Below are 15235 nucleotides of genomic sequence, written 5' to 3' on the forward strand. Positions count from 1 at the left end.
GTTGTAATGTGGCATGCAAGGGGAATACGTCTTTAGTAGCTATAGCAAAATGCAACATTGTACTCTCAGGCAGACATCAACGGTAACATTTCGCACTTTTGAAGTTTCGTTTAGGGGGAGGGGGGAGGGGGGAGGGGGTTTTGATCTAAACGAAGAAATTTCGTTTCTTGAACTTCTGCGACAATCTGAGACGGTCCCTTATACTGAACGCAAATTACGAAGTGTTGAAGATCATGTGACCGCTAAAGGTCAACTTCTGTTTACATGGTCTAAGAGTCTTTCAAATGCGATCCAGACGCTCTGGCTCACAGGTCTCGCGTCGAATTACGATATTTTCGCAGTAGATGAGTAAGTTTAGCTAACCGCTCGTTAAATCTGAATTTCTGCCAGCTTATATGCTTTTAATGAGTACGTATGGTTTACCACAGTTGTTTGTTTTGCGTACACGCCGGCCGGCCTCGCTTATAAAATCAATTATTCCGATTCGTGTATAACTTGCTGTACAACTTCTTGCAGACTTTGTTCAGCTATATCATATTCAACTTCTACCTCATCTTCTACCTCAATTTCAATATTTGTTTCATGAATACTCTTTTCCTCAAAGATCATAACATCGGTGTCTTCATTCTGATTTGCATTTATCTGGCTTGCTAAGACAGTTGTATTACAGTTTTCACAGTTAATGCATGAACAGGATCGTCCAAACAATTTGCTGACCTTTTTACATTTGCATATTTTTGTTTTACATCCACTTTTGCACCTGCACCCCTTCGTGAAGAAATACACACGCTCTTGCACCAATGACAAGTTTTCTGGGTAATCCCATGTAGAAAAAATCCTACCATGTTCAATGTTGTGCCCAGAATCATTGTGTGTGTGTGTGTGTGTGGTGTGGGGGGGGGGGGTGTTATGTTACTTTTATGGGCCTTTGACCATATTTCTGAAATGAAGCATGTACTATGGGGGCCCGTTTCAGTCAAAATTATGTTTTATTAATTTTAGTATGTAGATTGAAATTCATTTACTAGCTCCTCAAATTAATTGTATGTTTCTTTTAATTAATTTTTATATGCTTGAATTAATTTTGTGTAGTCATGCCGAATTTATTTTATGTGTTCCAATTAATTATTTCTGCTTATCTTTGCTGTAATTAATCTTATGAAGTCTAGAATTAATTTTGCTAACATTTCAAATTATTTATATGTTTTTAATGTGCCGGAATTAATTTTATGTAGTCTAGATTTAATATATTAATTCCTTCAATTGATTTTGGGTTCAAAAATGTTTTCACGTGCTGCAATTTATTTAATGAATGCTAGAATTAATTTCTACTAGTGTCTTGAATTAATTTTGTGTTTGGTCGAAGTAATTATGTGTGTTCGCTCGAATTAATTATGTGTTTGAGCGAATTAATTATATGTGTTCGCTCGAATTAATTATATGTGTTTGCTCGAATTAATTATATGTGTTTGCTCGAATTATTTTCGGCCGATCCCACAGTCCTTTGCGCACGCTTTCTTAAATCAATATGGCGGCTCCCGACCGGAGTGGTATTATTCAGGCGCTCGAACCGTGATCTGTGAAAATGGAAATCAATAAACTGATCACAAAAACTTTTGTAGTGTCTCCTGTCTGAGGGATCGTGTATGTGATTGCCCATAGAGCGAAGCCCGGCCAATTATGTGTTTACGTCTGACGCGAACGTTCACCCTTTCTATCGAGCTTTGCCAATCATCGTGTACTGTAGTGTAGTGCAGTATGTACCATAAGCCACGGTCCCTCGGCATGACTACACAAAATTAATTAAAGCAGATACAAATTAATTAAAAGAAACATACAATTAATTCGAGGAGCTAGTAAATTAATTCCAGTCTACATAAAATTAATTCTAACATACTAAAATTAATAAAGCATAATTTTGACCAGAACGGGCCCCCATACATGTACGCTTCCAATGAAATTAAAGGGCGGTACTATTTGGCAGTATTTCATCTTCATACTGTGCTCGCACTTGTTAGCTACTATAGACTATAGTCTATAGAAGCTATTTTAGTGATATCCGTGTGGCGTCCGGCGTCAGTATGTATGTATGTATGTATGTATGTATGTATGTATGTATGTATGTATGTATGTATGTATGTATGTATGTATGTATGTATGTATGTATGTATGTATGTATGTATGTATGTATGTATGTATGTATGTATGTATGTATGTATGTATGTATGTATGTATGTATGTATCTATGTATGTATGTATCTATGTATGTATGTATGTATGTATGTATCTATGTATGTATGTATGTATCTATGTATGTATCTATCTATGTATCTATCTATGTATGTATCATTAACTTCTAAATTTTCCTGGTTTCGCAAATATTTTGATCAAAGTAACGCAAAGTGGAAAGCAATTTTCTCTTACTTGTTGCAAACAGATGCGGAAAATAGCATTCTCAGATCAAGTGTTGATCCAGATTGTATACCTTTTCAGATGTTAAGAGCGTTGTCGCCTTTCTATAGAGATTGACTTAAAGTTTGGTTTGCTGTCAGTCAGAACAGTATTGACGCAAGTAATAGACATCTTATGTGGAATTCAATGTACAAAACTGTTGTGTCTCTGGAAATTAGTGATTTAAATATTTTTGCTTATGACTCTTTCACTAACACCATCGGTATTTCAAAACTTTTATCAAGAATGGTTTACATAATATTAATTAAAGACTTTGTGATGAAGCCAAATGCGATGGAAAGTTGGAGTAGAGAATGTAACTTTCAATTGCAGGTAAAAGAAGTATGGTTACCAGCCAAAAGGGTTACACAAGAAACTAAGCTTCACAGTTTTCACTGGAAATTTACTATTCGTAGATTACAAAATTGTGTTAAGCTTTTTTACTGGAAGAAAATTGATTCTTATGTAAACTTTCCAAGTATACGGCACTTACAGGCATAGATTTTGGGAACGTATTGTTGCAAAAAATATAAGTAGTTTTACGGAGAAAGTAATAAGCAAGATTTTACAAATGCCAGTTGAGTTAAAGTTTGTAGATGTGATCAGAGGATATTATTTCAAATCAAAGAAATTGGAAAACATTGTAAATCTTATTATTGTCATAGCGAAATGGTCTATACATAAATACCATGTCTGTAATCTTGAAGATTCATTTCCTTCTGTCATTGTTATGAGAAACGAGTTGTATCAAAGAGGTCAAGCTCAGAAAATTAAAACCTTGCTTAAAGTCATGTGTTTTTTTGGTCACATTGTTGTAGTTTTGTTGTAGTTTTCAGATACGAGAAAGAAAACAAATAACAAAAAACAAACCAAAAAAACAATATGAACAGGAAAAAAAAACAAAAAAAACAAAACAAAAAAACAAAACAGGAAACAAGTTAGTAGAAGCTACACGCTTACACGCAAATCTGGTTGGAAACAAGTGCAAACAAAAACTGGCGAATAAAAGTTGAGAATCGTGACAAATTACACGAAAATCGACTATGATACTTGCACCTGAATACTGACATTGTACTTGTTACTTTGAAAAGAGAAATCACATGAAAAACTACAGCTGTTTCCTCGAATGGATTTAGCGTTAGCACCAAGTGGACTTTTATTACAGTCGCCTGTTTCCTAAAATTTCACTCTACGCCTACTCGCCCTACAAACACGTATGCGCCTGAGAAGTACACTGGCGCGTATACACACGTCTGTTAAGACCTCTAAGTGGTCCCCGACTTCAAAGTGGTTTCCATCCTAAATGTCCGGTAAGATAGGGGGTCAAACTAAAGTCTGACGACACCGACCGCATAATGGACGCATTTGTTGTCACATTTTAGTATTTAATACCTAAAGTTGGGAAAAAATAAACAAAATAAGGGCGGAGTATAGAATTAACAATGGGGAGGGCTAGTGTATATATCAATCATAATAAAAATTATCACTAAATCACTATAAAATGACTCATTTGAAGTCATATCGACATTTGGAAGTCATTCTAATCGCTGCTCTTAAATACATAAACGGATATGAAATACAATTTGCAGCAGTGCTGTGGCGTATCAATAGTACTTGTGGGTAAAACATTCATCGCCAAAAGCCAGCGTATAGACATTTTTGGTAGTTTACTTCGACCGGTACTGTAACACTGGTCGGTTCACGACCCATTGTCTACTTCTGCTAGCTACCTCGATAATATAAACATGTATTTTCAACCATTTTCCCGTGAGCGACGTCCACGAACTCTGCAACGTTTCCCCCCTCGCGCAAAACGTATTGAATTCTTTTGATCTGTCAAAAGTTCAGAACCGTGCAGAAACAGTCGACGGCTCTTAAAAACGGCTGAAATTAGATGTTGCCACATTCAACATAATTAACGGAAGTAGGAGATGAGTCATAGGTAGTCAGAGATAAGGTAGGTACATATTCATTTATTCAAAGACTAAGCTGTTTCATTATTTTGCTAAGTAAATTAAAAAACTGACTGGTGTCGTAGTAAACTACGGTAAAAGGTCCATGGACAGATTAACAGCGGTTCTTAAGCGATATCCCTTGACACGAATGCGATCTATACGCCTCAGCACTGTGCAATACATATGAACAGGACTCGAGGTACATTTTTTTAAGAGTGGGTATTTTTCTTTATATTAAAAAAATCCATTATGTACCATAGAAAGTCACGCGATTGAAGTAATACATTACCTAAAAAGTTAAATACAGCAGACGGAGCGTAAAATTATCCAATTTTCAAGGGGACACCTTTGAAGTCAAGAGGACAATTTTGAATTCGTACTGATTGTCTTTATTCAATACTAAAGTTGGAAAAAAAGGAAGTATACTCTTGTCTTATTAATACCTAATACTTCGAAGGTCGCATGTTACATTTTCAAGTCAACACATTCATTCAATAACATAAACGATGATGAATACAGCAGAGAAAGCGTAAAATCATCTCAAGTCTTCAAGGACCACTTTGAAGTCAAAAGGACACTTTTGGAGTCAAAGTCATTGTGAAGATCCAATACTAAAAGTTGACAAAATTCAAAGGAAGTGTACAAAAGTCCTATTAGACGTATACCATTTAGGACATAATTTGTGTCCCAAATCCCAGCGTCGCTCACGTTGATTGGTAGGTCTTATGTCCCTATGTCCCATCTGCGTTCATTCATTGGCTGCCTTTATGTCCTCAAGTCTCATTAATATTTACTGTTCCGAATGCAACTCATTCATTGGCCGCTATATGTTCTTGTCCCTGTCTCACTTTCGAGTGTTCCTTGTCTCGTTCTGCCATGTGCTCATTACCGTAACATACAAATGTGTCCGCGCGCTTAGCAAAGCAGTCCCAGACTCCAGGTGTTTCATTCATCACTTTTGAACAATGACTGACAGTAAATGGTATACGTCTATTAATACCTGATACTTCACAGGTCGCATGTTACATTTTTCAAGTCATCACATTCTTTCAATAAAATAAACGATTATGAATACAGCAGAGAAAGCGTAAAATCATCCTAAGTCTTCGGGGCCACTTTGAAGTCAAAAGGACACTTTTGTAGTCAAACTGATTTTCTTTATTCAATACTAAAAGTAGACAAAAATGGAAGGAAGTGTACTATAGTCCTATTAATACCTGATACTTCACAGGTCGTTACATTTTCCAAGTCAACACATTCTTTCAATAACATGAATACTGGGATAGAGCGCGTAAAATCATCCCAAGTTTTTGGGGACCATTTTTAAGTCAAAGGGACACTTTTGGAGTCAAATTGATTTTCTTTATTCAATACTAAAAGTTGACAAAAATCAAAGGAAGTGTACTATAGTCCTATTAATACCTGATACTTCACAGGTCGCATGTTACATTTTTAAGTCAACACATTCTTTTAATAACATAAACGATGTTGAATACAGGAAGAGAGAGCGTAAAATCATCCCAAGTTTTCGGGGACCACTTTGAAGTCAAAAGGACACTTTTGGAGTCAAACTGATATTCTTTATTCAATAATAAATGTTTGACAAAAAAGGAAGTGTACAAAAGTCCTATTAATACCTGATACTTCACGGGTCGCATGTTACATTTTTCTAGTCAACACATTCTTTCAATAACATAAACGATGATGAAAACAGCGCAGAGAGCCTAATATCATCCAAAGTCTTCGGGGACCACTTTGAAGTCAAAAGGACACTTTTGGAGTCAAACTGATTTTCTTTATTCAATACTAAAAGTTTACAAAAATCGAAGGAAGTGTACTATAGTCCTATTAATACCTGATACTTCACAGGTCGCATGTTACATTTTTCAAGTCAACCCATTCTTTCTATAATATAAACTATGTTGAATTCAGCAAAGACAGTGTACAATCATTCGAATTTCTCGGGAACCACTTTGAAGTCAAAAGGACACTTTTGGAGTCAAACTGTTTCTCTTTACTCAATACTTAAAGTTGACAAAAATCCAAGGAAGTGTACTATAGTCCTATTAATACCTGATACGTCACAGGTCGCATGTTGCATTTTTCAAGTTAGAACATTTCTTCAATTACAAAAAAAAAGAAGTTTAATAAAGCTTTGAAGTCAAAAGGACACTTTTGGAGTCAAACCGATTTCCTTATTCAAAACAAACTAAAAGTTGACAAAAATCCAAGGAAGTGTACTATAGTCCTTTATACCTGATACTTCACAGCTGGCATGTTACATTTTTCAAGTCATCACATTCTTTTGTTTACCTTAAAAGAAGTTGAACAAAGCAGTAGGAGCAAATAATCAAGCGGACTTTCTATGGAACACCTTTACGGACATTTAGGAGTCATATATTTTCCAATACCATACAAAATGTTTGATAAATCAGTAGAAATGTAGAATAATCTTACAAGTAGCTTGGACTTATAAACTCAATCTTATACACACATAAAAATAGATATTAAGCATTATTTATCGAAAAAAATATTTGACTGTACATAAATTTTAACCGGAGAGTTAATAAAGCACAAGAACAGTTTTTCTCTACAAAGTAAAATAACTACTCTCAATAACCGGAAATGAGATAAAGAGCATAAATTTCACAAATATGAAAGCACATTACCTAACGGCCAATACAGTCCTGCTGTGCTATGTAGAGAATAACTTTTTGTGACACATATGTTGATGAAGATGGATACCTTTGATAGCACATTTAAAAAAATGTCAAAAAAACCTGCATTACCGCTAATACAAAATTGAAAATATACTTATAATTTGAAAATCACAATAAGATTATCCCTGAGAACAAATCAGCCAGAAGTATGAGACGAGTAGTGTTTAGAGAAAGAGATTTTTGATCAAAAATGGAAAACATAGCATCAATGACACTTGGCTCACGTTTGATTTGATGTAGAAGGCGACAGTAAGTATACTTAACTAAGGTCACCCCTGGCAACATGCATTCAAAGTTTCAGAAGAAGTGATTTTTGACCAAACATGGGAAAAACCTTTCACAAAAAACTTTAAGATACTCAACCAAGGTTGCCTCTAGATACATTCAAACGAGCTTTAAAGCAATCAGAACATTTACTTCAAAGAAAATTATTTTTTGACCCCAAAAAAAGAATGCCCAAAATGCCAAAAATACAAAAATGAAAATTTCACCACAAATTTAAGAAATCAACCCTAGGGTCAAGAGTATTAAGTTTCAAAGCAATCCACACAAGAAGGTTGAGAGAAAAACATTTTTTTACCAAAATGGCAAAAATTGCCCCCAATACAAAAATGCAGATTTCCTCCTGATTTCAATGTATCATATTATGATAACCCTAGAAACATGTATACCAAACATCAAAGCTATCAAATGAGTAGTATTTGAGAAATACTTTTTTTGACCAAAAGTGACAAAAATTGCTCAAAAAGTACAACATTGCAAATTTCATAAGAATTTGAATACATCACATTTTCATTAACCTTATGAACCTGAATACGGAATATCAAAGGCATCAGATGAGTAGTTTTGGAGAAAAAAATTTTGACCAAAAATTGAGAAAATTACCAACAAATAACAAATACAAAATATTTACTACAATTTTACAAACTTGACTGAGGTCATTCAGAGGAATATGGATACCAACTTTCAAAGCAATCGGACAAATTCTTTGAGAGGAGAAGATTTATTGACTAAAACTGAAAAAAATTACCCCAAAAATACGAACACGCAAATTTCATACACAGTAGTACACACCTAATTTAGAATACCTAAAGGAACCTACATACCCAGTTTCATCCAAATCTAACCAACGGTTACTGAGTTTTAGCAGTTTGTAGGATCTTTTACCCCCTCATTTGCATAGTTTTGACACTGATATGTTCATTTGAACCAATTCACATCTCCACCCCTTGGTGCACCTATATACCAAATACTTAGACGGCAGGTGCTGCAGAGTTTTGATCTTGACGTAGTAACAGACAGATAGACAGACAGACAGACATACGTACATACATACACGCAGATGACATGTAAATGAGATGCAAATGAACTGATTCACCTTATAAGATAAGCTCTCTTTGGTATACCAAATGAGAGCTAACAAGAGAGTGACTGATGAAGGAACCCCATTTTAGGTTCCGAAACACCGTTAAGACGAATCATTCAATCAACAAACAGGTTTACCGGGGACCCAGATCACATGACTAGGATCAAAGCACTATCGATTCGCCAGGGTATTCCACAAAAAACAAGTCATTGACAATGACATAGTCCCCACTTGTAATAGGAGTATTAGTCTTGATGGGGCAGGGATATGTGGTCATTAAGAAGTATCACTTGAGTGTACATGTTGAGATCTATGGGCACATAGGTATACGTTGTTGTTTCCAATTTGAAACACATGAGGCATGTCTAAGTTATGGTTCTAAATCGGGGAAAAAAAATCAGACCTCTAGCTGTATTGGCCAGCCATGAAATACATATGTGCATAATAAATGAGGTACAAGATGTGACATCTTAAGGTCTAATATCCTATCAAAATTGGACATAGAACTTGTGGTTACTGAGTTATGCATATATATATGTATAATCAAGGTCAAAGGTCATCGAGGTCACGTGACATTTAAAAAAAATTGTATAGACCTCTATCTCTATTCGCTTGCCCAGAATTAGATGTGTGCATAATTAATAAGGTAAAGCGTGTGTTGTCATAAGGTCTCTCATCCTACTAAATATAAAGGACATAGCACTTGTGGTTACTTATTTATTGACATAAACGCATATTTTAGGTAAAAGGTCATCGAGGTCACATGACATTTTGTCATGAAACTTCTATCCTATAGTTATCCCTATATACCAAAAATCAGACCTCCAGCTCTATTGGCTTGCTCAAATTGGATATGCGCATAATTAATGAGGTACAATATGTGGCATCATAAGGTGTCCCATCATACCATATATGAAGGGTGTAGCACTTGTGGTTACTGAGTTATGGACAAATATGTATATTTGAGGTCAAAGGTCACCGAGGTCACGTGACATGTCAAAATATCTGAGATATCTGCGTGAACTGATGGACGAACGGACGGACATGACCCAATCTATAAGCCCCCTGGACTTCATCCGTGGGGACTAAAAACTGTATCACTGCATCCTTTTTGCAATATGAATACGATGAGAAACTAAATTTTTATTTTTCTTGGCCTTATACATTGGAGTCTATGGAGAACTGACTTATACATGGGAGTCTATGGAGGTGTAAACTACAAAGTCCTCTAACACGGCCAAATTTGATTGCACTGTGAAACAAATCGACATGCATATGTATAGGGTAGGGTACTATCCTTGTGCAAAGTTTGAAAGAAATTGACCAGGGCATGTCTGAGATATCTGCGTGAATGGACGGACGCATGGACGCACACACGCATGCACGCACGCACGGACGCATGCACGGACATGACCAAACCTATAAGTCCCCCGGACGGTGTCCGTGGGGACTAATAACTGCAATGATCCTTTTATTCACAATATCGTAATATTAAACAAACTTGGTAGAGCTAATGTATGAAGTTGCCCTCATTTTCCTTTACATTCTTTCATCTTCACTTTGTTGCTCAGGACATCCATCATCAATTGGAACTGTACCTTACTTCATAAACTGACACCACGTTAACCACCCATTGTGCAATCTAATAAAAAAGACATGATGAAAAATGTCATTATTTCCTGTTGTTCAGGTGTTAAACAATACAATTGCGAAAAAAATGTAAATTAAAAACTCTCTATCCACATCATTTTTTTCTTGGCTAAAATAACCATTTAACTTCAAGGGATATAGTCGTCGGAACTGCGCTCAAAGATCATATGGGACCCATACCACCCATGGCAACAATGTATCCAAGACACAATGGTGATTGATGAAAGTTAAAACATGTCTGTCATAATCTATCATTTTATAATTTAAATGTTGCAGCTATGATGATGAGGTGCATCTTGATATCGTGAATGAAATAAATGATTGTAAACAAGAAACTCGCACAGGCGCAGTTCTGACGACTATATCCCTTAATACGGAAGTTACATCAGAAAACATTATATACTGTAATTAAAGATGTGTAAGCTAAACCTTCGGCTATTGTTTCAGAAATCTTGTTTTATGTAGTGTAGCTATGTCAGTCTGTTGTTCTACTCCCTGAAGCATGATGATATATCCCTTGACTGGTTTATTGACACAAACCATGTAATGTATAAAAAGTATTGTTATTGTTGAAAATTTAATTATTCTCTGGGGCTTTGTCAAGTGTGCTGCCACTGAAGTACCTAGCGGACTGTACCATTATATTTAGGGGTGCCCAAAAGGTGTCAGGGCCTGAATTTAGCTGTTAGACAACACTTTTGCCAATTATAACTATGTGCAAGTTCATGTGCAAGTCCTGCATGGGAACAGGTTATTTATAGTCGTCAAAACTTTTTGTGTTCATGCACGTACAGGCGCTGTAATAGAATGTGTGAAGAAGGTGCCTTAATGAATAGATATAATCCACAGCAAAAAGGAATTCATTTCATCAATTTCAATATATCACACTAAGACAACCCCTAAATTTGCTTTCCTATGCGTGCACAATACAGCCTTGGGGCTTAGTGGGCTAGGTTCGGGTGTTGGAGTTTATTTCTGTACGGAAATTCCTGACAAATTGTGTTTAAAACACTTTTCCAAGTAATAACCCGGACAGGTAAAACTAATCTAAGTTGGCAAAGAGAGGTACAGCAGCTTAATATGAGCTCACTCACTTCTATGATGAGCCTCTGCGTTATATAACGCCGGAACATGTACGCTGGGCTGGCTCTGCATGGCTTGGCTGTGTGTTACCGACGTTATATGGCCCCCACCATATGCGATCAGTGTATGTGTGTGGGAGGCCGTATAACGCCGGTAAACCTCCCGTGGGTGGAGGGACGGTGGCCGGTAACACATAGCCCATTCAGCCCTGGCATGCAGAGCTAACGCAGGGCTAGCTCTGCATGGCAGGGCTGTATGTTACCGGCGTTATACAGCGTGGTGGGAGGCCATACAACATAAGTAACACACAGCCCTTCCATGCAGAGCTAACGCAGGGCCATCATTTAGCCTAGCTCTGCATGGCAGGGCTGTGTGTTACCGGCGTTATACGGCCTCCTACCACAGCCCTGCAGACAGATATAGAAAGAACCGCTGGTCCACCTGCAGAAATACGGCGGGCAGTTTATCCGCCGAAAACAGCCGATTTTGAATCCAAAACTTGCATTGGTCTTCACTTTCGAGCACACCCACCTTGCCTAGGTACACGATGTGCCCAGCCGCGCTTGTAAACTTACACAAAGCCTACTTTTCTCTCTCTTTGCGAGGGGAGCGTTCGTAACCGCCGCCATTGTTAATGTCATTCAACCCATGAGCACTCGGGCGAAAACCAGCCTCGCTAACAAAAGAGCACCGCTATGTTGCACACTGTAATAAATATCATTTCTAACCACCACTCAGCTATGTACAATCTACGATGATCATTTTCTGTTGACAAAATAATTTCTTTTTTTCTCTTCAGGAGTTTTATATATATTTCACAATTTCTCTTGTTCCACCCCTCTCAGAACGTCGACGTTAGAAGCTCTATATCTCGCGATGCTCTTTTGTTAGCAAGGCTGGTTTTCGCCCGAGTGCTCATGGGTTGAATGACATTGACAATGCAGGTGCCGCCAACTGGTAAATTTCATGAATTTCTCAAAATCATCACAAAACATGTTTTGAAGGCTGATATACTGATTTTTCTTATTTTTGACCTTGACCCAAAATTTGGAGGGGAAAGTAGAGCTGTTCGTTACTGCCCTCCCACTGGCATACACGGAAAATATGCCCTCCCACTGAATTTTGATGCCCACTGCCCTCCGGTATCTACAGTCTGCCCGCTCCCCACTCCCCACAACAATTCAAGCTCCCCGCTGCCCTCTCCCCACTACTAAAATTCCCCATTGCCAACTATATGCCGACTAGGCAACCTAGATTAACACAAAACCATGCCAGTAGTTAGCAGTATACTTGGAACATTGCTCCCCTCTAAGTTAGGTGCTTAATTTCTTAAGTTCTATCAACCACACCGCTTTCAACTCCCTCTACGTATTTTCCGGTGCCAACTATCAAAAATTTTCTCCCCGCCCGCTGAAAGTAATGAAGTTTCTTTCCCGCCCACAGTAAATATCGATATTTTCTCCCCGCCTGCTGATTAGTTTTGAAATTTGCCCGCCCCCTGAAAAACTTCGCACGAATACCTTTTTGCACGAACAGCTTAGTTGGCGGCACCTGACAATGGCGGCGGTTACGAACGCTTCCCTTGCATAGAGAGAGAAAAGTAGGCTTTGCATAAGTTTACAAGCGTGGCTGGACACATCGTGTACCTAGGCGAGGTGGGTGTGCTCGAAAACGAAGATCAATGCAAGTTTTGGATTCAAAATCGGCTGTTTTCAGCGGATAAACTGCCCGCCGTATTTCTGCAGGTGGACCAGCGGTTTTTTCTATATCAGTCTGCAGGGCTGTGGTGGGAGGCCGTATAACGCCGGTAACACACAGCCCTGCCATGCAGAGCTACATTTAGCCCTGCGAACAGGTCTTACACGGCCTCCACCAGGCCGTGTAACGCCGGGCAATCAGTACTCGCATGAAATATAACTTCGAGCAACAAGATTGAAACTATATGACTGTTTGAGGTGGTACTCACTCAGATGCTGATGGGGTTTAACCATGGAGATTCGTACAGTGATCGGTAGGTCGCCAGGTCTTAACGGTAATGGCTCCATGTAACAAGATGGCCGCCGTGTGCAGCGCAAACTCCCATGATGCTAATATGAGACACCCTAACCAGGTGAAAAAATATGACGTGCAGTTTTGGCTGATTTTGCATGGTAAAATACATCGGAATTTTGAAAAAGTAATAAAAGTGAGCGCATATATCAAAAAGGACCAAAATAACAGAATAGTATTTGCAATGTTACAAAGTTCAACAACTTTATGCAAATATATGAATGAAAAAATCCCTGGACTGCGTAAAAAATTACGGAGACCACTTTGAAGTCGGGGACCACTTAGAGGTCTTAACACACGTCTACTAGGCGCGTGGGCGCAGAGTGGAATTTTAGAAACAGGCGACCGTGCTTCTATTGGTAGATCGTGGTCAATACCCAGATGTGATCTTAACGTCTGTAATTTCTCTTGTGTACGGTACTTAACTTACAAGCGTCGAAAATTTATCGAAGTCCCAAGAAAGAATTTTATCGCTGCTTCATGCAAAAAATCTAATCACCGACCGGCAGTCATCTCTTTTCATCAGTAACACTGATCAACGAGTAGTGTTGCCGTTGCATATCCATGGTCACGATTGTGATTGTTTCTGGTGTTTACAGAAAACATATAAACAACCCGTTGCCCCACATACAAGGAGCAGAATCGAGCTTTCACAAGAGAAACAAAGGGGGTCCCGACTGATTTGGGGAAAATAAAATTTGAATATTATTTATGTCAACATATAATTTCCATGGACCATCATCTTACGCTTTATTTCTACAGTTACTCTGACAGGAAATAAAATATACTTAAAAGTTTACTTTTCAGGGATTTTTGTATGAAATGGCTGCCCGATTCCCTCCCCTTGTTAAAATTTGTTTCGTCGTGTTGACCAGTGACCTTCCGGTTGACCAGCAGTTGCACTTTTCATGTGAAAGAGAGTTTAACTGTTACAATCGCGCTGACCGTGTGATCAGTCAGTTGCTGAAAAATGTAACGTTCTCAAAGAGCCGTTGGTTTCACCGTGGACAAAATTTGAGGAAAGACTGTCAAATGCAGATTGTGATAGAACTTGAAACGATCGGAGCGGATAAAGAAACAGATATTTATCCATGCGGTGTCGGTATTCCTTAGGCCGCTGACAAAATGCCCGTCCATCACGGCACAGTACGAGTAGCGTAGGACAAAATATTGACAAACGGGTGATGTGAGCTATTGTCAGAGAGGTAGACGACGCCAAAATAGGCTGGGTTTGCCAGTTAAGATACACGTACAGATGCACTTTGTAATCTTTGTATTTTTCCTGTGATATCATTTTCGAAGTAGGGCCATGACTAATATTTGCAATGCCTTATGTTTTTTTCTTGTGGTTTGATCGATTTTGTGTTCAACATCACGATTCTCAATATTGTTCAGTCCGCCTTTGTTATACTTACGATTACTTCACATGCATTTTATCGAGATGCAAACCTACTTATCATGTAAACCACAGTCAGACACAACAAAATCGACATCCCGGTCACTCTAGTCGATCAGTAATTGTCAGTAAAGTATAGAAATGCAATGTTACTGTTCGTAGTTTTTCTTTGATTCCCTTTTCACAGTAACTACTGCAATGTCGGTATTCAGGTCCGAGTAAAATAGTCAATTTGCGTGTAGTTTATTATAATTCAGTGATCACTGATCACAGTGACCTACCAAAACGAAAGTGAAAAACATGTATGACTCAGGCCCCCTAGATGCTGCTTAAAATTGAAAATACTGGAAGATTAAAATATTCCATAAAGCAAACTAAATCTCTAAACTCTTAGGTGTAATAATGGCAAACTTGATAGGAAAATGAATAATTCAAGTTAGGCGCACATTTTTGCATTTAAATTAGAGACTTTATTATTATTATTATTATAAACTTTATTTCGGACTTAAAAGTCCATATAAATGTTGTGAAATGTTATTACAGACTCTTTGAAGAATTAATTGTT

This window comes from Ptychodera flava, chromosome 16 (assembly GCF_041260155.1).
Source record: "Ptychodera flava strain L36383 chromosome 16, AS_Pfla_20210202, whole genome shotgun sequence".
Classification (NCBI taxonomy): Eukaryota; Metazoa; Hemichordata; class Enteropneusta; family Ptychoderidae; genus Ptychodera; species Ptychodera flava.